The sequence below is a fragment of the Ostrinia nubilalis genome, chromosome 4 (genome assembly GCF_963855985.1).
Source record: "Ostrinia nubilalis chromosome 4, ilOstNubi1.1, whole genome shotgun sequence".
In the NCBI taxonomy this organism is placed as follows: domain Eukaryota; kingdom Metazoa; phylum Arthropoda; class Insecta; order Lepidoptera; family Crambidae; genus Ostrinia; species Ostrinia nubilalis.
In genome coordinates this window covers 8,465,064-8,480,855 of record NC_087091.1, presented here as the reverse complement: position 1 = coordinate 8,480,855, position 15,792 = coordinate 8,465,064, and the positions used below count along the sequence as shown (strand labels likewise).

Below are 15,792 nucleotides of genomic sequence, written 5' to 3'. Positions count from 1 at the left end.
CAGAGTAAGTTAATATGATTAAATTCTTAAATAAATCAAGAGCTTTTTCACAAGAACAAGACTTAGGTCAAATTCCTTTCAAGATTGTGAACCTAGTTGTTGAGTTTCTATTTGTATAAATTGCTTGAGTTATAATGAATGTAGAATAGGCGCCATATTTCTTTTTTCTGACAAAGCTAATATTGTATTAAAATTTTAGCACTGTCGCTCAGAGAACCGGGGGAATTGGCGTTGTAAAATCCTCACAGGCTGCTATAAAGCCGACGGTGTGTAACCGGTATAATTTGGGCGGGATTCATTCAATCCCACGCGAGGAGTCGGCGGTGTAATCCCGCGCGAATGCTCTTGACACACGTCGCGTTGCATGATTTAGGACAACGCTCGCTGACTTCGGAATCGTAGTGTTTTCACAGTTGGAGGAGCGCATTCCGCTGATTCAGTACAATAACAAGTTCTGGTTGGTAAGATGGTAATTTCCGTGGATATTTCACACACGTATGTACACGTACCGTCACCATAAAGGTACTGTGATAAAGGTGACGCTTCACATTTTGGTATACTTGCTTATTAATTTTCAGATATTTAATCGTAATAAGTACCTACATACTATTTTTGAAAGGGACACATTCAGTCAGTAAAGTTGATACTTACTTAACTACACTTTGATTAAGTATGTGTGAGTGTGTACCTGCATCGTAAAAACGTGTAATAAATTAATAGTCTAAAGTAGGTAACGAAAAGTACCTAAGAGGTTTGCGATAAACAAGATATCTGGGGGCACGGCAGTGCCCCCACCAAGTCGAGCAAAAAAGCGGCACGGCCGTACCATCCTTTTCTCGAAGCAATTCAGGCCATTTTCGACTGCCTGTAACTTCGTTGTGGATAAAACTAGAAGGCTGAATTTTCATTAGCTATGCAGGCATTGTAAAGACACGGTATATTTAAAATTTCATTCAATTTGAACCAGTAGTTTAAGAATTATAACGGGTCAAAGTTACTTAATTTTGTCACTCACTGACTCACTGACTCACTGACTCACTGACTCACCGATCATCAAAACTCTAAGGCACTTCTAGCAGACCTAGAAGCTTCAAATTTGGAATATAAGTAGTGTTTGGTGTATGAATCAAGGAAAAACTAAAATATTTGGGGGCACGGTAGTGCAACCGCCAAGTCGAGTAAAATTTTTCAATTTCGGTCCAGTTTTCTAGATACATAACTGCTGTCTACAAAATACAAAAAGAAATGAGATTTGGGGGCACGGTAGTGCAACCGCCAAGTCGAGTAAAATTTTTCAATTTCGGTCCAGTTTTCTAGATACATAACTGCTGTCTACAAAATACAAAAAGAAATGAGATCCCATCAAAAACAATACTTGTCAAAAAAACCAAGTCTCGCAACTCAGTTGTTCTACGGTAAAAATTTGTGAGATCCATGTAATACCAAGTCCAGGCCAGGAAATCTTTAACGTTTTACATAAATATATTGACTTGGCCATCGCATGAAAACACGTGTAAATTAAATTATTTAGTGCGATGGCCAAGTCAATAATTTATGTAAAACGTTAAAGATTTCCTGGCCTGGACTTGGTATTACATGGATCTCACAACTTTTTACCGTAGAACAACTGAGTTGCGAGACTTGGTTTTTTTGACAAGTATTGTTTTTGATGGGATTCAATTTTGTCTGATCTACAACTCAGTTAATACCTATAATCACGAGAGCTGGGGTAATAGAATTTGATTGTAAACGAATTAGCTAATTTGAGTTTCCCCAAACGGAAAGTGTTTGCTCTACTGCCCAACTTAAACCCATTTCGTCAAGATCACGAAATCGACAAACCGTGAGGAATTTGAGGTTGAACGTTAGAAATTTTTGACGGAATATTTTGAAAGCGAAGTGAGCAACTCTGAGGAGCTAATAAAATGTTCCTACGCTTTATGGAATCGCTCGCTTGGGAACATTTTGCGGCGGACTGGTATATGAAAATATTTACGCTTCGGACGCGGTTAGAGTACGTGCTTTAGAGAACGTAAGATTTGTAACATTAAAATTATCCGATTTACTGTGCTTACTTTATGAACAAGTTGATAAAAATAAGTGACCTGGAAATGTAACTAAGTGAGTTGGTTTAATTTTAAAGTTCAAAGCCCTCGCTTCTAGGCTATAGATCAAAAACGAAATTTCCAAAGTGACTTATTCCAAACTCGGCTTAACCACTGGAACATTTCTATGACAAATGGGTTTAACGAAAACTCTTCCGAGGGATCATGAGGGACGGAGCGTTCTCGACTAAATTAAATTTAATAAGTGATCCTGCCGTGACGCCGACGCAAAGGCAAAGAGCGATAGGGTTGATTTACGCAGCCTGTATTAAATGTCACAAAATCATAACCTTTACCTGGACACGAATATAATATATGAGAATATGGGAGGCCACGGATTTCAGAAGGTCTGATTGAGCTACGAGATCTAAGCTCTACTTACAAGGTTAATTGCTGGAAATTCTACTTTTCAGCAGTGAAAAAGGTAAGTACAAGAAATAGTGGACTTTTTTCCGAATAAAACCTACTCCGTTCTGTTCTTTCTAAATATTTACCAACCTTTTAAATACACTTACTTACCTTCATACCTATGTTGTTCATTTTTTTAAACCTATTTTTCGTAAAACGATGCATAGCTCGTAAAAAGTATGCACTGTGAATGAAGGTAAATAACAATATGGCCACATAAGTATTTTCTCGGCAATTTTCTAGCTAACGACGTGCAAATGACATGTTAAAGGAAGAATTCAGGTTCAGTAGATTTTGAGCTGGAAACTATAAAATTTTCCACATTTTTTCCGTAAATAAAATGCAACAATAACTCTACGTTAAATCAGGAACCGCCCCAAGCAAACTTGGCGGCGCACTGTGGCAGACGAGGCGAAGAAGATCGGCAAGACTTGGAGCGAGATCAAACACATAGCTCAAGACCGAACGCGATGGAGGACTGTTGTGGATGCCCTCTGCCCCATCTAGGGGACATAGGACCATAAGTCAAATCAGGAAACGAATACTAAGAAAGAAATAAGAAAAGAAAATATAAATGACGTTCTATTTTCGGAGGTTTCGCATTTTTCCAGGAAACAAGACTTATTTAGAATTCGGGATAGTTATTTGAATTCTGTGTATTTGCCAACACACCCGTACAATATTGTGTCAGGAAGCCCTTGGGGATTCTGGTCAACGTCACTGCCAAATGAGAACGCACCGCAACCAATCCCGCCGTAACTTGATTCTAGCTATGAAATAGCCTTTCGAGGTTGTTCCGTTTGCAGCTATAATCTGCGTTGGTAATCTCTCGCTAGGCTCTCTTCCAGATAATATTTCTTTATTAACTGAGTAAGTATGTACTTAGAAAGTGTTAATTGCATTGGAATGTTCTAGATAGCAAACTAATGTTAATATTGTTTCCCGAGTGGCGTTGTTGCGTCATAGTCATAAGATCTAAATTAAAAGTTCCATGTAAGTAACTATGTATGTGAAAAAACGAAAAACAATTATGTGCTCGAGAATACATTCTAGTAATTGATCGAATTACTAAAATTAATACATTTAGTTAGTCAATGAATTTGACTAATTAAACGATATGACTTTGGGATGAATATATTGGGATAATAATAGTAATTAATGTGTGTCTAATACTATCAATGTGGTGCCCTTACAGAGTTCAAGTGTTGTCATATTAATGTACATAAAATCTTCATGAAACCACATTAAGAATTAATTACATTAATTATGAATCTAAATACTCGTACAATACAACTGATCACAGACTTGGCTTGATTCTGAATCGAGTTTTCAGTGTAATTTATTTCATACCGGCGTAATAAAAGTGATAATTTCGCAATATCGTTCCAAGACAAATAGCAACATGAGTTTTTCCCAGTGTTGTCATTAGTTTACAAAGTCGCGTCTAACTGTACGGTTGCGTGGGGAGACAACAAAAGATCCCCATTTGTCTACAACGCTAATGCCGTCGACTTCCTGAGTCCCACTTCACAAAACGTTTTCTTTATATTCGACAACATCCGTCTCTATCACTCACTCTAGGAGTAAGACGGATAGATGTGATATTTCCAAATTGTCACACGGGGTAGACCCTCGTTTGAACGATACGTGACGGCTACAGACGTCGCCGCCTTGTGTTCAATCGTTTGATGCCATTGATTTTGTTTTCACCTTTCGTCACGATAAAGTGCGTTGAAGGAAATGAAAATAGAAAGGACGGATGGGTATCCAATAAATATATTCCGTGAAGTGCCGTGTCGTTTATTTTCAAGATTCTCTTTAGCAGTGATGGATGCTTATGGCTTTATATTTGTTTGATCGGTTTCATAGTCACTAAATTGAAACTTTTCAACCGAAGTAATATACTCAACATGCAATGCGGCCTTCTGTAATACATCTGAATAAATAAAACACATTATCTACATCAATTCAATTGATAATAATAGGTAATTTTCTTTGCTTCTAACCGAAGCTTTTCAAAGTCCTTTTATACAGAACCAATTCCTTCTCGAGGTCATTGTTCACATTTTTGTATTAAGGTTACGGATATAAAAGTGCCCTGAAAGGAACCTGATCAAACAGCGTGCAACTGATATCCAAATAATCCGCCCGTGAGCTTCCATTGTTTATGCTTCTTTAAAGCGGGCTTCGGGGAAAACAAAATATAAAACTGTTAAGCCGTATCAACCCTGATATCCTTAGATTACTACGAAAACTGAACATGATTTACTTTCTAAACGTGCTCAGCCAGGCTTCACTAACTGATAATTTCGCAGTCCATTAACATTTAGGTATTTGATATATTTTTGTGTTTACTTGTACTCGTAGTAATGAAAAATTAGGTAAAATATAGCTAACATTGGTGAAGTTAGGCCTAAAGCTTAATATTGCAAAAGCGTTAAAAATCGAAAAGTTTGCAAGATCAAAGTGGTGATAATGTTAACCTTTAACCCTCGGATGCCCTATGTGTCTAACATGTAAGTAATAGTCCCAGAAAAAATGTGAAAGAAGTTAGCGTGTTTCTTGCTGAGATCGGAAGACGGGGCAATAAAGTGGGCGAGGCATGTGCGGTCGGCTTCCTAAATAAAAGGCCGAGTGAATAAAAAATCTAACGAGGATGTCGGAGGCCTGCGCGTCAGCTCTCACCCATTAATCTCGGCTTTTATTTGTAAACAGTAGGGCCGACTAAATCATAAACACTCTTAATGTGTACTCCGTTCGCTCGAACGCTTTAAATAAAATATGTTCATTCAACTCCGTAATAGGGTGGGTGTTTTGTGTCGGCACAACGTTTCCCTCACAAAAATTGTGGAATAAACTTCGTAAAATTAACAGGGTTGCCTTCGGGTTTCGCGAATACTTTATTCATTGATGAAATTATTTACTTCCTTTTCTTTGATGTATCTTAAAGTTCAGTGATAAAATTGTTTCTTTACTTTATTTCAAAGGCTTTCTGATGAAAACATTGGATCAGTGAATTGTAACGTTTCGTAGAATCTTTTTCAATTTTGTAGTAACTTAATTGCACGCTTGGATTTAATCAGCTTAACCGTTTGTGATAAAGAAGTGCTTTTATGAAACTTCAATGACAACTATGCAAGTACGAAATTGCCTAATTATCTTAAACAGCTAAGTATCTGTAACTTCGGTAGAAGTTGACAGTGTAGGTAAGTGGAATTCCAATAATAAAATGAACGAACAACCTAATTACTCTAAGATAAAACTAATTTACTTGAGTGGAAACTTTTAATTAAATATAAAGTAAGTAACAACTTGAAAACGAAACAATTAAGTAAGTAGGTACTTGTATGACAAATACAATTACAAGTTCGGTAACTTACTTTATGCAAATAACAGAAAAATTGGATCCATTCCGAGATTGTTACACTACTAATAAAACAAATAGTCTAGTGAATAAAAACTGTTTTGCTAACTAAAACTAGTAACAAAAACATTGGTTCATAAATTATTTTTTCTTAAATGTTTTGATATTATGAATACACAAGAAAAGAATTGTGAGGTTAGTAGGTAGCTAGCTAATACTAGTATTTTTCTTTAATTGCCTTTAAAGTAAGTACCTACCTAAGTACAATTAACACACAGCCACACGTGTAAAAGAGCTTTTTAAAAGCGTGCTTCCTGATGGTATTACATGCTAATAAGGTACGAAAGAGTGAATTATTCTATTTGAAGAGTAAGTAAACATCTCGGCAACTTTTACAAAATTATTTCATTAATCATAACGTTTACTCTACCATTACTTACAAAAATCCACCTGAAATTCGTGTCGTTACAGAAATATACAATTAGGATTAAGCTCCGGGTTATGTACCTACAGTAGATATCGCGACAGACCATAAGATGTTACGGCATTGTGTTCCTTATGGGGCGGGTAAAGAGGCTATAATGGAGTGAGTGTTTGCTGTGGCAGCTGATTGTCCTTACATAAGCTTTGGTCAGGGAAAATCGTGTCAGGATTGGGACAGCAATAAAATATGCGCATCGGAAAAAATAACTCATTTGCACACGGGGCGGGCTCTACCTGCGGTGTTTTATTAAATTTAATTTCATCTCCGTCACAGAATAAGTAATAGTACAGGTACAGAAGGATTACTCCGCAAGACGATTTAAATAAATGCGAGTCTTGCTATGACGCGATACAGTGGAATTCAGCTCGCACAGCACTACGTACCTACAATTTTATTCACCTACAAGTTTTGTCTCTTTCTATCGCGTGCCTCTGAACTCTTCTTACGCTATTAGGGTTGCTGTCTAGTGAAAAAATAATTAATCTACTTGTTTGTAATGACCTACGTATGTAGGTAAGTATGCATTCATTATGGTAAACCTTGGGAGAGGCCTTTGTTCAGCTGCAGTGGACGTCATTTGGCTGAAACGAACGAACGCATTCTGAGCAGTAGTCATAGTAGGTTAGGTTCCTATACTATCCTAAGAATTATTGATTACCTACATGGCCAACATACCTTTCAGCATCTTTGGGAAGCGAAAAAAAAGATAAATCCGGTAGATTACTTTTCGAATTTAAACACCCGAACGCCGCACAATATTTCTTTCTCTTTATGTCCATTTTTAAATAATACTTCGATCATAGAATTATAATCATACTACAACGCACGCCAGCGTCCTGACGAGCGCGCGCGTGACACTCGACTGATATAATACCCGCCGGCGGGGCGCTTCGCTGTAGGTAATTATCGGATGTACCGCGCGGAGTGAGCCAGGCCTGTCTCCGTGTAGACTGTTAATTAGGTGCGTCCATACTCGTACTCACACGAAATGTACGCTGAAAATTTGAAAATGTTCGTCTAGTGCTATGAAGAGCCTGTTTTAAAACTATGTCTGATGTTTACTTACTTGAAGGTGGGCTTGAGTACTCTCACCACTTTAGAGCTGAAATAAAATATTAACAAAATATAAACTCTAAAAGCGTTGAAAGTTTCATGGGTTTACAGTTTTAATAGAATGTATCTACTGTATAATGGGTATCGATTAAAGCATTATGTACGAGTAAAACAGGTTCTAAAATTAAGTTTATATATGATAATACCTTATTTTTCTACGGCTTACGTAGACGTCGAAAAACGTAAAATGTTTTTAATATTGTGCGACTTCAATGAGAGGTTCAGTTCTTTTTTCATCTCTGTAGCTACGACGATCCATTCAGTAGCAAAGAACAAAGTAATGCCTAGTTCTAAAAGAATCTTTCGGCTCAAACTTCAGGTACTAATTGTAATTCGTGTTATCTAATACGGTGGTCATTAGAATTCAGCCAACTAGTTGGTGGCAAGGAGCGAACTAGTCACAAACAAAACCTGACAGGAGCAAACGCGGGAATATATTACGGAGTTGGGAACAGTTGAAACAGTCGGATGGCTGGAAGATGATGTTCAAACTTTCCACCTTGACCATTTGTGCAGTAGCTTTATTAATGGGAATATTGATTGATCACTGAAGTAAATTTTATTTTCTTAATCGTAATCATAATTCGTCATTAAGTGTTATTCGTTGTTTGCGTGTTCAGAGTGTGTTCCTAGGCTTCTAATTTCTAGCTATTGTCTGTGACTCCTAATCTTCTTGTGTGTATGGATCAACACGGGTAAATCAGGCGACTTTGAAGATATACTGGGATTTATTACTTTACAATAAAGCGTTTACAATATTTCAGTTGAAAGTTCAAATGAGAATGAGAGACGTTAAGCGTCCGTGCAATCGTTTATATAGGTGTGCTTCAGCGCCATCTGTTGTGGTTTCTTGACATCGCGTGACGTAATCGATGCGGTGTGCTCGGTGATAGTATTGCCATTGATCTTTGGTTGGAGCTTCTCACGCGCTCCAATAGATGGCTCTTCTTAACATTCCGGCGGGCCTTGAGAGACTCCCTCTCAACATCTCAGCTCACGTCGTGTCACGCGCCGAGCCTCGAACCTGGCACCTCAGCGACCGGAAGTGGGCATATCTTTGAGAATGCCCTGTGTATGACGCCCGTGGCCGTCCGAATGACAGCAACCCTTGGTACGCCGTCACTGCCTGAAATCAGAGTTATTATGCGTCCTAACCGCCATTTCAGCGGCGGAAGGTTATCGTCCTTTATGACAACCAATGTTCCAGTTTGCAAGTCTTCAGTTTTCTGTTGCCATTTAGTACGTTTCTGAAGCTCTGATATGTACTCTGTAGACCATCTCCTCCAAAATGTCTGCCTCAGCTGTTCAACTCGCTGGTAACGATTGAGTGTGTGCGTGGTTGCAGCGGTAACATCACTCTCTGCAGGTGCAGTCAGCGGCCGACCAATAGTGAAGTGGGCAGGAGTGAGTGGAGAGTAGTCGTTGGGGTCTGAGGATAAAGGATACATAGGGCGGGAATTCAGGACAGCTTCAATTTGTACCAAAACTGTGCTGAATTCCTCATAAGTCATGTTTACATTTCCTACCACACGTGTTATATGGTGCTTACAGGACTTGATCCCAGCTTCCCATAAACCGGCAAAATGAGGCGCGTAAGGGGGAATGAATTTAAATTTAATGTGATTATCTGAAGCGTAATCAATGATAGACTGAGAATTACTCTTTAAAAAATCTGAAAATTCACGAGCTGTTCCTACAAAGTTACGTCCATTATCGGAAAATATTTGATAAGGTTTTCCTCTCCGGGAAATAAATCGTTTCAGTGCTAAAATATAACTCTGTGAAGACAAACTAGTTACTAGTTCCAAGTGTATCGCTCGAGTTGAAAAACATATAAACAGACATAAATAACATTTTTCTAGTCTGGAACCCCTACCTTTCTTATTTAAAATAAATAAAGGTCCAGCATAGTCTACTCCACAGTTTATGAAAGGAAAATTTGCAGTTACTCGTTCAGTTGGTAAGTTACCCATGATTGGTTGTACTATTTTACCTTTCAAACGACAACATATGACACACTGGTTAACGACTTTTTTTGCTAAGTTTCTACCGCCTAGTGGCCACCAATTGTCTCTGATATGAGATAAAATTAATTGAGGCCCAGCGTGCAATAATTTTAAATGTTGACTTTGAAATAATAAATAGGTAAAGATATGTTTACTACACAATAAAATGGGGTGCTTTTTGTCATATGAAAATTCAGAATTAACTAATCTGCCCCCGACTCTTATGATTTTGTCAGCATCTAAAAATATATTTAAACTGGAAATATTACGTTTTGATTTATTTATAGAAAGATTATTATAAAGCGCATTGTATTCTTCAGGAAACGATTCTATTTGTGCCTGTCTAACTATAAACAATAAGGATTTATCAAGTTCTTCTACTGATAACGGCCCGTGTAACCGCTCATCAATAGATTTTGTTCGTATGTTATGTATAAAACGCATTACATAAGCACAAGTTCTTTGTAATCGATTTAGTTTAGAAAATCGGCTGAAATCAATGATAGGTAAATTAGAATCGCTACTACACAACAAGTTTGTAGTGGGAAGTTTTAACTCAGGTAAATCATTTAAGTTCTGTAAAATATTATTTTGATTTTGTGACCATTTTATGCTATCTTCAAATAAAAAGGTGGGTCCGTTCCACCATAAAGTTGATGAACTCAATTCATTTAAAAGTACTCCACGGGAAACCAGGTCAGCTGGATTATTTGACGAGTTTACATGCAGCCAAATTGTGTTGCTTGTCAACTCATTTATCTCAACAACGCGATTCTGAACAAAAGTCTTTAACTGATGTGGTGACATTTGCAACCATCTGAGAACTATAGTAGAATCTGTCCAAAAAACAACTTTGTCAAAGTTCAATCGAAGTGATTTAATTATTTTATCATACAATCTAGCTCCCAATAGTGCACCGCATAACTCGAGCCGTGGAATGCTAACCGGTTTCACTGGCGCGACGCGGCTCTTCGAACATAATAATCTCACCGTGATGACGTCATCATTACTATTGCACGTCCGAACATAAGCGCACGCACCGTATGCAGCCTCGCTCGCATCCGTAAATATGTGTAATTCGATCCTAGAATGGTCACACGTTCCTACAACATGACGTGGTACGCGAATATTATGTAAATAAGTTAATGCTTCAATAAACTTTTCCCAATTCTTTAAAATATTAATAGGTACTTCATCGTCCCAATCAAGTTTACATAACCATAACTTTTGTAATATCATTTTGCCAATAATTATAAACGGGCTTAACAAACCGAGAGGGTCATAAATCTGTGAAACAATTGATAAGATTTGTCGTTTACTAACATTATTACATTCAAAATTGACCTTTGATGTGAAATGAAATTCGTCGCTTTTGTTAAACCAACCTAAACCAAGAGTATTACTGGAATAATTTTCATCTAAAGAAAAATTTTTGGAATTATCAAAAGTTATATTATTATTCAAAATATTTTCAGGCGAATTAAATGTCCATTTCCTTAAGGGAAAACAACCAGATAGACAAGTTTCAGATACACCCTTACATATGTGTGATAACTTCTCAATACAATCTGAACCAGTTATAAGGTCATCTACATAAAAATCTGTTAATATTGTACGTGAAATGTCTTCGTCCGTACAGTCAAAGCCTAGTTGTTTAATGCAACGATTGCTCAAGTACGGTGCAGACGCTGTACCGTATGTTACAGTATTAAGCCGGTACACACTGATAGGCTGTGATGGATTTTCTCGCCATAATATTAACTGTAAATCTCTTTGATTTTCATGAATTAATATTTGCCTGAACATTTTCTCGATATCTGCGCAAGCGACAAATTTATATTGACGAAAACGCAAAATTATAGAAAATAATTCGTTTTGCAATGCAGGCCCTGGCATTTGGACATCATTTAAAGATTTGCCAGTTGATGTTTTTTGGCTTGCATTGAAAACTACTCTTAGTTTTGTAGTAGTACTTTGCTCTCGTAAGACACCGTGATGCGGTAGAAAATAATGAGGTGAAGTGTAGTTTTCAATACGTGTCATGTGACCTAGGTCTAAGTACTCTTGCATAAAATCACTATACATTTTTTTATACTCTTGAGACCGTTCTAACCTGCGTTCTAATGACAAAAATCTATTTTTTGCAATATCGTAACTATTACCTAATTCATCAAGTACTAATTCATTTCGTACTGGAATGCGAACTGAAAAACGACCATCAACTGCACGTTTTGTAGTAAACAGCTGTTCACAATGGCGTTCTTCCTCTGTAAGATATGGTTTATGTCTATAATTTTCTTCTAATTCCCAAAATTTACGTAACTGCTCATCTAATTGTAAAGATTGCAAATGATGACATTGTATTTTGTTATTTATTGATTTTGAATTATAAACAATGCCTGAAATAATCCAACCTAGCGTAGTGTTTTGTAGGTGAGGACCTGCCGGTAATCGCATTTTACCTTCTATCAACAATTCCCAAAACACGTCAGCCCCGATCAATAAGTCAATTTTTGACGGTAAATAAAATAACGAATCGGCTAACTGAATATTATTCGGAATGTCTAAAGAGTTATAATGTAATGGAACTGTTGGTAAATTTGAAGTTATATGTTTCAAAACTATACATTTACAGCGAGTATTATAATCACCGTTTAATGACCTGACCTTAATTTCGCACAACTCTGTTGACTGAGTGTGTGAATGCCCTATTCCTGTGATATGATATGTGGACTGTATCGAATCGACTTTTAATTTTTTACGTAAATTTTCTGTAATTAAACAATGTTGACTGCCGCTATCTAACAAAGCGCGAGCCTTATGATATACATTGTCATTACCTGCTATCTCCACTAAAGCTGTGGATAATAAAACAGTTTCTGACGCCTGCGTATACAAACTATTGTTCGAATTCTCGTTTCGTGTCGGTTCGGCTGTATGTAACACTGCCGACGAGTGCAGTACGGGGTTCGAATCCGGTTGGCACTCCACGACTGATACTAATGCGTTTTCTACTTTATCATTATTGTTACTGTGCAATAAACTGTTGTGTTTTCTACTGCACTGTTTACATGGACCAAAATAACAATCTGAAGCGAAATGTCCAGCTCGTAAACAATTAACACATAACTTTTTATTATTAACGAATTCTAATCTCTCTTTAACGTTTAAATCCAAAAACTCAGTACAAGAATAAAGCGAATGATTTCCGCTGCATAATGAGCATGTGCGGGTACTTTTGGAATTCACATTATTTTTTGTTGAAGCGAAAATATGTGATTTTTGTTGCGATTGTTGTTGAGGTTTTTTATTGTTATCAAAAGGGACTTTACTATTAGAAAATGATGAAGAATTATGCGCTTTAATCATTTCTAAAGTGTCTGCCTTATTTTTCAAGAATGTAATGAGATCGTCTAACTTAATGCGTTTATGATGCTGCGTAAATAAATTATTTTTATGTTCCTCCCACTCTTTCTCAACTACTGCGTCTAATTTGGAGGTAATGATATAAATAATAAGTGTATCCCAATATTCTATAGGTTCCCCGAGTGTCTTTAAGGCACGTAAATTCTTTGAAACTATATCAATTAATTTCCTTAAATGAAATGAAGTCTCTTTATTTAGATTTTGAATGGTAAATAAAGACTTCACATGATTATGTACCAGCAACTTGACGTTATTATACCTCTCATTGAGCAAATCCCAAGCTATTGTGTAGTTTTCTGATGTGCATTCTATTGATTTAATAACTTGAGCTGCCTGACTAGTTAGCGATGTACGCAAATAATGGAATTTACGAATGTCATCAAGCTGGGTGGAGTTGTGAATCATAGAAAGGTAGGTATCCCTGAACTCTAACCAATTTTCAAACGACCCGTCAAAGGAGGGTAGTGAAATAGTAGGAAGCTTAATATTTATCGAAGCTTCACACCTAGAACTAGCACTAGTTGAATCAGAAAGGCTAAAACGTTTTATTAAACTTTCTGCTTCTGCCATGGTTTCGTAATAAATATTTTCAAATGATTCACGATGTTCTAACTGAATTGCAGTTTCACTATCTAACACCATGAGCATTTCGATGGAGCTTTGAATGCTATTAAATTCACTAAATAATGATTTGGCTAATTCACTACGCAATTTTAATTCGGTTAATTGTTTATCGCTAGGACGAGAGTGGCTATGAAAAGAATTTACAAATTTTACGAATAACGTCAGTCTACCCTTGATTGAACCGCGTTTTTTATTTAATTCTCTAATTACAGTATCATCAGAATCTACGCACAAATTAGGAGATTTACAACGAACGGTTACGTTTTCAACACTCATTTTGACGATTTATAAAAGTGGGTACTCACCAAATTCCTGTAAACTGCGTACGTGACTCGTGAGGAAGCACAACACGGTACCTAGAGGAACAAGCACAGCTTTAGTAAAATTGAAATGGGATAAGATGGGGGAAAAAAGGAACGATTTGGCCAGACCCTTTGCTGATCCCTCGATGTGATGATGGATGATGCGGCTCTGAAGGTCCAATGTTTGCGTGTTCAGAGTGTGTTCCTAGGCTTCTAATTTCTAGCTATTGTCTGTGACTCCTAATCTTCTTGTGTGTATGGATCAACACGGGTAAATCAGGCGACTTTGAAGATATACTGGGATTTATTACTTTACAATAAAGCGTTTACAATATTTCAGTTGAAAGTTCAAATGAGAATGAGAGACGTTAAGCGTCCGTGCAATCGTTTATATAGGTGTGCTTCAGCGCCATCTGTTGTGGTTTCTTGACATCGCGTGACGTAATCGATGCGGTGTGCTCGGTGATAGTATTGCCATTGATCTTTGGTTGGAGCTTCTCACGCGCTCCAATAGATGGCTCTTCTTAACATTCGTCATTAAGTATTCATTTCAAGATTAAAGTTTAACACCAAGAGACTGATAAGCAGAAAAAGTTCAGACTTTCAGCAAAAAGTACATTTTATGCTTAAGGCCGGGTAGCAGAGAAAATGGCGAAAATGAGGTTTTCATTTTTCATTTTTGAGGTACTAAACAGTAAAATTAAAGGCTAAGATTTTTATTGGGCATAGTTGAGGATATTTTATAGGGCTATTAACGGATGGAAACACGATTTGATGAAGTTGACTCGATAGAATAAATTCCCAAAGTTACCTCTATTCGTTTTCTATTTATGGTTTTATTTTTAAAATAAGCGATTTGAGATTCTGAATCTTTTACTAAACTAAAGTTCAGAAATAACTTGAGGGCTTTTAACGGATGAAATTTTTATATTGCGTCTTATTTAGTTACTATGTTAAAAAATGTGGAAAAAATCGTCCATGACGGCTTGGACAATCTCAATCAGTCGCGCGGTGGCGCTTACGGAGGTCGGACGCGTGTCAGTTTTTTGGACGTGACAGTTCGCGATTTGTCAATATTTTTGACAATGATGACTTTGATGAGTCACAGTATAATAATATCAGTGTTACTGGAGAAAGCTAAAATTTTTGATAATAAGAATTATCAATTTTGTCTACCTATTGAAATTTAAATCGTTCGCATCCTTTTAAACGAAGACTCTACTCATGATACCTAGTACATTCCTCAAATATGAGACAAAACCAATGAGTTAAAATTACATTTTAATAGTACCTACATACATTCGTCTTACACTCTTTAGAAGAGCACACTGATAAAAATAAATAATAAAAAATTAGGTCAGTGGGTCACATATAGGGGCAGCTGCACGTCACTGAACTACGATTCTGTTTACTCGGCATCTGGGATGGAGAACATGAACCCTTGTTTACAGATGCAGATGTAAATGGAGTTATAACTGGACAAATTTTACATGAAATGTGTAACAGAAATCAGTTAAAAGACACATACATGGAATACCAATAAGGTTGCGAAGGGAAAGCTACCTATTATAAACTAGCGGCCACCCGCGACTTCGTTCGCGTGGACCTCGTTTTACCCCCGTTAGATATCATGTTGATAGATGACGTTTCACGGCTTCCCCCGAATGAATATTTACGAACGTCATACAGTAGTTTGTCTAGCGCTGTAGATTTTAACCAATGACGATAGGTAGATGGCGCTTTTTAGACACGTCTAATTTATTTATTGAAATTTATTTGTCACATATCGTCATAAGTTAGCCTATATGTTAATCTGGGTTATAAACAATAATACTGTAAAGTTTCAACAAAATCCGTTCAGCAGTTTTTGCGTGAAAGAGTAACAAACATCCAGACATCATGACATCGAGACATTCAAACTTTCGCCTTTATAATATTAAGTAGGATAGGATATTACACA

The 15,792-nt window shown here is 36.9% G+C and overlaps 1 long non-coding RNA gene across 1 annotated transcript; it reads right to left on the bottom strand.

The window, feature by feature from the left end:
• Positions 1-8,183: 8,183 nt before the first annotated feature.
• On the bottom strand, positions 8,184-14,359 carry LOC135088577 (uncharacterized). Its single transcript, XR_010261061.1, has 3 exons — positions 13,962-14,359; positions 13,836-13,886; positions 8,184-8,903 (listed from the first exon to the last, which is right to left on the bottom strand). It is a non-coding gene; the product is annotated as an uncharacterized LOC135088577 (long non-coding RNA).
• Positions 14,360-15,792: the final 1,433 nt, after the last annotated feature.